The 6,488-nt window shown below is 37.6% G+C and overlaps 2 pseudogenes; one reads left to right on the top strand and one right to left on the bottom strand.

Moving 5' to 3' along the window:
- Nucleotides 1-2,400: 2,400 nt before the first annotated feature.
- LOC109455370 (ADP-ribosylation factor-like protein 16 pseudogene) lies at nt 2,401-2,931 on the bottom strand (annotated as a pseudogene).
- A 1,218-nt stretch (nt 2,932-4,149) lies between these two features.
- Nucleotides 4,150-6,488, top strand: part of LOC109455371 (high mobility group protein B1 pseudogene) — a 48,846-nt pseudogene continuing 46,507 nt past the window's right edge.

Here is a 6,488-nt window from a genome sequence, read left to right as displayed (position 1 = left end):
CTACGCCAAACTAAAAGTTTTTGCACAGCAAAGGAAACCATCAACAAAATGAAAATACATTTGAATGGGAGAAGATATTTGCCAATGATACATCTGATAAGGAGTTAATATCCAAAATTTATGAAAAACTCATACAACTCAACACCGAAAAAACAAACAATCCAATTAAAAAATTGTCAGAGGACCTGAAGAGATATTTTTCCAAAGAGGACATACCAATGGCTAATAGACATATGAAAAGATGTGCAACGTCACTAATCATCAGAGAAATGCAAATAAAAAGCACAATGTGATATCATCTCACAACTGTCAGAATGGATATTATTAATAAATCAAAAAACAACAAGTGTTGGCGAGGATGTGGAGAAAAGGGATCCCTTGTGCGCTGTTGGTGGGATTGCAAATTGCTGTAGCTCTTATGGAAAACAGTATGGAATTTCCTCAAAAAATTAAAAATAGAACTACCTTATGACCCAGCAATTCCACTCCTGGGTATTTATCTGAAGAAATCCAAAACACTAATGTGAAAATATACATGCACCCTTATGTTTACTCAGCACTATTTACAATAGTCAAGATATAAAAATAACTGAAATTCCCATCAATAAATGAAAATGTTTCACAAATATACTTAGTTTATTGTACAACATACATAAAACTGCTCTACTATCCGTGCTATACTAGAAATACAGAATGAAGTTTACAATTTCTTTTCAGTTCTTTTTGTTCCTGTCCAACTAAAGACAGACCAATTGTTGTGTTCAAATGTTACCTTAGAGGTTCTTTTCTCTCAGGTTATTGTAACAACTGGATATACAGTTAAGGTTTTTGTTTGCTTGTTTTTTCAGATTTACATTTCTATTTTTCCTTTGTTTTGTTTTTTTGAACATGTAAAACATGGTTTACATAATTCAGAACTTTATAGTATAAAAGGGGGACTTTCCTGCCTGCTGGCACTCAGATAGTTCCCAGAGCTCAGGCCTAGTGCTAACCCCTTTCCTGGTATTCTTACACCCTTAGCTGAAAAGCTGTTGAGTTATAGCTTCATAGAAATTCTTCTAACACTTCATGCTTTTCACCAGGCTTTGCTCAGATGATATCCCTTGAAATTGGGGGATGTCTGAAAGCCCTTTGAGTCCCAAGTTATCTGTGAAATCTATAAGTACCCCCCCACCGATGAGGTGGAGATCACTCACATCTAGGGCTGTTTGGTGGCGTACCTCAAAACAATTTACGGGGCATGTCTGAGAAGGTGGCACCCAGCATTGGCACAGGCGGTGTACAGCCAAGAGCCAGTAGCAAATCTTCCCAAAAGTGCGCTGTAAGGCCTCTCTCTTCACATGGGGAGTGACGACATTTCAGCCCATGCTGCCCTTCTTTTCTGGGACATCATTTACAACCCCCCACATGAACAGAGCTTCCCTCTACCCAGCAAAGGGGACGGATGGCAACTGCATGGAGGCTGGGACACGGGCCTGCTTCTCTACACGAAGGAAGTAAGGCGGCACATGCCCAACCGGCCTAAACTGCCCCTGAGACAGAGAAAGCTATTCGTGGAGAACTCACAACTACACTTGGGAGCAGATGATTTCTTATCTGATTGTAGTGGGTTGAATAGTGACCCAAGTAATAACCCCTAGAACAGGCAAATTTGACCTTATTTGTGAAAAGGACCTTCACAGATGTAATTACGGATCTCGTGATGAGATCACCCTGGATTTAGGATGGGCCCTAACTCCAATGACAGGTGTTCTTATAAGAAATTCTGCTGACCCTAAGTCAGACACTAAGAATTACCCGAAGCCACTAGAAGCCAGAAGAGAGGTAAGGGATATATTCTTTCTCAGAGCCTCCAGAAGGAACCAACCCTGCTAAAACTTTGATTTCAGACTTCTGGCCTCCAGAACTATGACTATAAACTTATGCTGTTTAAAGCCACTGTTTGTGGTAATTTGTTACAGGGGCTCTAGGACACATCCACCAATCCACAGGTACTCTCCTACAAGCTCCCTCTGCTGAAATGAGAGGACACAGCAGGACACTGATGACCGTGCCACTGAGGGCCTGGTGATGAATCCCATCAGAGCCTCTCCCTGCCCTTGCTATTGAGGGAACCCTATCTCCTCCTAGCTCCTTTGGGTGCTTAGGAGGAACAGAGGTCTGGCAGGCTTGTCCTGCTCTCCCAGTCCTGGGACAGTCTTTTCAGTCAGAGGTAAGTGTAAGCAGTTTCTGTAACTTGGGTGCCTCAGTTTTCCCATCACTGCAACTCAGTACAGAAGCCCCCCTTAAAGGCTTACATTCGGTCACCCTGTCTTTATAAGAACAAACCACCGGAGGCCCAGCAGTGCCATCCTCTGCCTCCTGCCATAGAGCTGTCCAAGTACATTCTTTACCTGGTAGTCATCTGCTGGTTCTGTGGGTGTCCTGGAGCCAGCACAGTGGCCCTGGCAAGCCATTGCCTTTCCCGGCACTGATTTCTGCCATGGTGATGTTTTGCTTAGCACAAGCAATGATGTCTGGGAGCCTGATTAATGACTTCATCTCCTCTATGGTCATGTAACAGTGCAGGTCATTTTCATTGAAGATAATCAGGACTGATGCTTCTGCAAGTGGTTCTGCAGAAAGAAGGAGCTATGCACAGGACCCAGAGAGCTGGGTGGGGTTGGAGGCATCCATCATGAACCGGAGAGAATGGCAGTTTCCATAGTAACTGGACAGTGGGCAACCCACCAGCTCCCGGTTGGTGATCTTTCTGTGGGCCACGATATCAGTAAGGTTGGTGCCCACCCTGGACCATGTCGGAGGAGGATTGCCTAGGTCACCCTTCCCATACTGAGAGCTCAACTTCTGGAGCCATATCACCAACAGCGTCATCCCCACACACATGGCTTTCAGCAGCAGATACACACTGACTCCTCGAGTGACCCCCATAATGGCTTTTTAATGGCCTTCTTCTACATTCAGGAAATGGAAATGGGCTGACAGTGAATGTTCCATGAGTACTAATGCATTCCTTCTCCATTAGTAGTGAAAGGAAGTTATGTGGAAAAGTAAATTCACCTTAAGCAATTTTGTCATAAAATTATACTCATTTGAGCGGATCATCCATACTAAGATACATGTACCATTCAAGTGCATTAAGGCTAATGATATAAAGACAAAAATAAATGTAATCTTTAGCAGTATGACCCAATCGTTATCACACAAATATTATACTTAGATATGGCTCTGTACAAACTCACTTAAATATCTTTAGTCAAGTATTTTCACTAATATGTAAATAAAATACATTTCTTTCTAATTATTGCATGAATAAATGCAAGCTTAAAAACTTATTTAGAAATGTAGAGCCCAAGAAGAGTATATATACTTTCCTAATAATTCTAATTGGAGTAGATGAGTGACATTAAAAAAAAAAAAAATCTGTTGAAATTGAGGAGCCTATTGTTCTGTTAGTTAAATGAAACAAAGCTTTATTCTGTTAAGGTTCTCTGCCAGTCATACACACACTACTGCTTTGTCTATAGAAGTGAAAAAAAAAAAAAAAATCCCATGAAGACACACTCCGTAGAGATACCTGAGGGTATTTCAGAATGAATGAAAGCTTTGGTTAAAGGCCCATGGTGGTGGTTTATAATTAGATACATTTTGGAAAATTCTGTATGTTTATTTATCTTTTAAAATAGTGACAAAATTGAAAGGAAATGCAATAAATCACAATTCAATAATACACTGAAGAATAATTAGTTATTTTTTAGCTGTGGTATGCTCTTAAAATTACAGGGAGGGTTTGGGATAAAATAAAACAGGATGGAGAAATGAATATATGATGGCCTTATAAAGAGGAGACATTTGAAATATGATCTGTTATTTTTTATTTTCATTAAGAATAGGACAAAAAGGAATATTAAGTTCCAGCAAAGAGGGATATAAGTAAAATATAATGGGAAGAATCAAGTTTAATCTTCCTTTGAGATTGTAAAACCAGCATATATTTACATGAGCAGAAAGTTGAACTAGTTGGGCAACTGGAATGAAATAATGGTAAAGATGTGCAGTCTGGAGCTATTGCCCAAGGCATAAAAGATACAACACCATGCTTATCATGAAACATAAACAGAGATTTTAATAAAATGAGGGTAGCTGGGAATGAGGCCTGGGCTTATTGGTTTTGAGTATTATTTAAATAAATTCCTTCTGGAATTTTATACTTTTGCATATAAGTCTATTTGTGAGGCTCATGGGGTTGACTATCGTGGAGTCCAAGAAGCAGACAAGTTGAAAACAGAGAAAGCGAAGAGTGACGATGAAGGTGTCAGGTGTAAATCTAACAAAACTACTTAAAAACCTTATCAAAGTATCCTTGAGAGCAAGTGGAATCACATAGGAAAGCATGCAATCTGTGTTTGTGTATGAGATTTAACTTTAAAAAAGGTTAATTCTATGTGAAGAAATTATGTAATATACATGGTGTGTGTGTGTGTGTGTGTGTGTGTGTGTGTGTACAGTGAATCATCACTGTTGAGCAGAGTGCTAGACACATAATATAGAAACATTTTCACAGACATGTATATTATGACAATACAGTGCTAGACACAGCCTAACAAATATACACTCCTCCAGGAGAAAAAAATTGTCTAACTGGGTCATGGGTGAGATACTTTTTGCTTGGTACTATAGGAAAAGAGAAAAAAGAGAGGCTGAGGGAGGAAACAAAAAGGAAAGTTTGGTAGGATTGCCTCCACCACCATACTCCCAAGTACCATTCAGAGAAATTTACATTATTCCTTAATGCTTTGGGGTGTAGAACTTGTGATTGTTTTCCTCAGATATAATCTTTTTTTTTTTTTTTTTTTTTTTAAGACCACAAGTTGATTTTACTCTGCCTTCCTCTTTTTCCTCTTCCCCTCACAGCATATTTTTCATCCTTATTTGTCTTCTTGAGACAATGCACAATTCTGGTTTCCTTAAGGTATAGGAATCAACCAACCTTGCTACATAATTTTATACATTTCTGTTCCTCCTGAAGATACAATATGGATCTCAAACTGATGAAAATATCGGAGGATAAAGAGAAATATATATCATCATAAACAACAGAGTGAAATGTTTTGAATAGAAGTTAATGTCTAACAAAGAATTAAATGGCTCATTAAATTCTACATGAACTATTTATGTCATTTTGGAAAATGAAACTCTAAATATTTGTGGTTTCATGCTTTCATTGCCATTTCTACTGCAAATAAAATGGTTCCAATTTCATCTAGACTTTACCAGGCTTCAGAAAAATTATCTCAAACTCTAACATAGTAAACATAAAAATAAATTTATATAAAAAGTAGGAGTTGGCCATAGATGCAATGGCAAAAGAAAGGAATCAACAAGTTTTTAATATTCACAAATTAAATTAAAAAATATATGATTTTTGTATATTGGTAATTATAAAATTTTCCAATTTTCTGGATAGTACTGCTGATTTCATTAAAAAATATTTAGTTCAGAAAATTAGAACTAATAAAGTGACTCATAGTCTAGTCAATTAATATTTGTAATCAGCTTTTTAATTGATTACAACTGGTTCAGTCACTGCTAACAGAAATCTTTACTCTGTCAATTCTATAATTAGTTAATCTGTTGCTTACAAATACTTTAACAAGTTTTCAATTGATAATATGACTTGATTTAGAGAAAAAATAAATTGTTGGGATTATTTTAGACTATAGAATTGAAAACCTAAAAATGAATTTTGCTTGTAAAGTGAACTTAATGAATTTGTAAGGTAGTAGTATTTTACACGGATTTCATTGGATCTTAGATGAATGGGACTTTCATAAGGTAATTGCTGGTCACTGGATAGTTTAAGAGAGACTGTTAATGTGATTGTGTTCTGAATGATCAATATTTTTAGATGTCTAAATGACAAAGGGGTGCTGACATCTGAAAGAGATAAAATCAACAAAGACGGTAAGAAACTAAATCTCAGTGTTATCATTGTTCATTGAGAAGCTATTTTCTTGAATTCCACATTCACTTGGTAAATTGTATTAGCATTTGTTATGCTCACAAATTATATTTGGTGGTGAGATTAAAACCGTATGGTCTTAAATAAACCACACACGTTAGGAAGGTTGTGCCAAAGCAAAGTGATGCAACCCCACGAAAAAGTGCCGTGCTTGCTCCTTCAGGTCCTCTGTCACCCTCATACTGCTATACATTTATACTGCTATACACTCTGACCTGTGAAAAACAGTTACAACCATCACTTGAGGTTGCTGTTTCTTAACATTTGACCCATTTTCTGGTAAACTTCACGTATCAATATCAAAATTCTTACCGCTGCAAATAAGACTACCCAACTAACAGCGGCAGAAAAGGCAGAGATACCCTCTTCGTAGAACACAAAATTTGAATGCAAAGCATTTTTATCTTGTCCCCTTATGGTCCACGATGGTTGCCACAGTCAAAAGCATCATACAGAGTGGAGAATA

The sequence above is a fragment of the Rhinolophus sinicus genome, chromosome 4 (assembly GCF_057876585.1).
Source record: "Rhinolophus sinicus isolate RSI-liver-muscle chromosome 4, RSI-T2T, whole genome shotgun sequence".
Lineage (NCBI taxonomy): Eukaryota > Metazoa > Chordata > Mammalia > Chiroptera > Rhinolophidae > Rhinolophus > Rhinolophus sinicus.
Note: the sequence above shows the minus strand (reverse complement) of the source record. Positions and strands in the feature narration are given on the sequence as shown.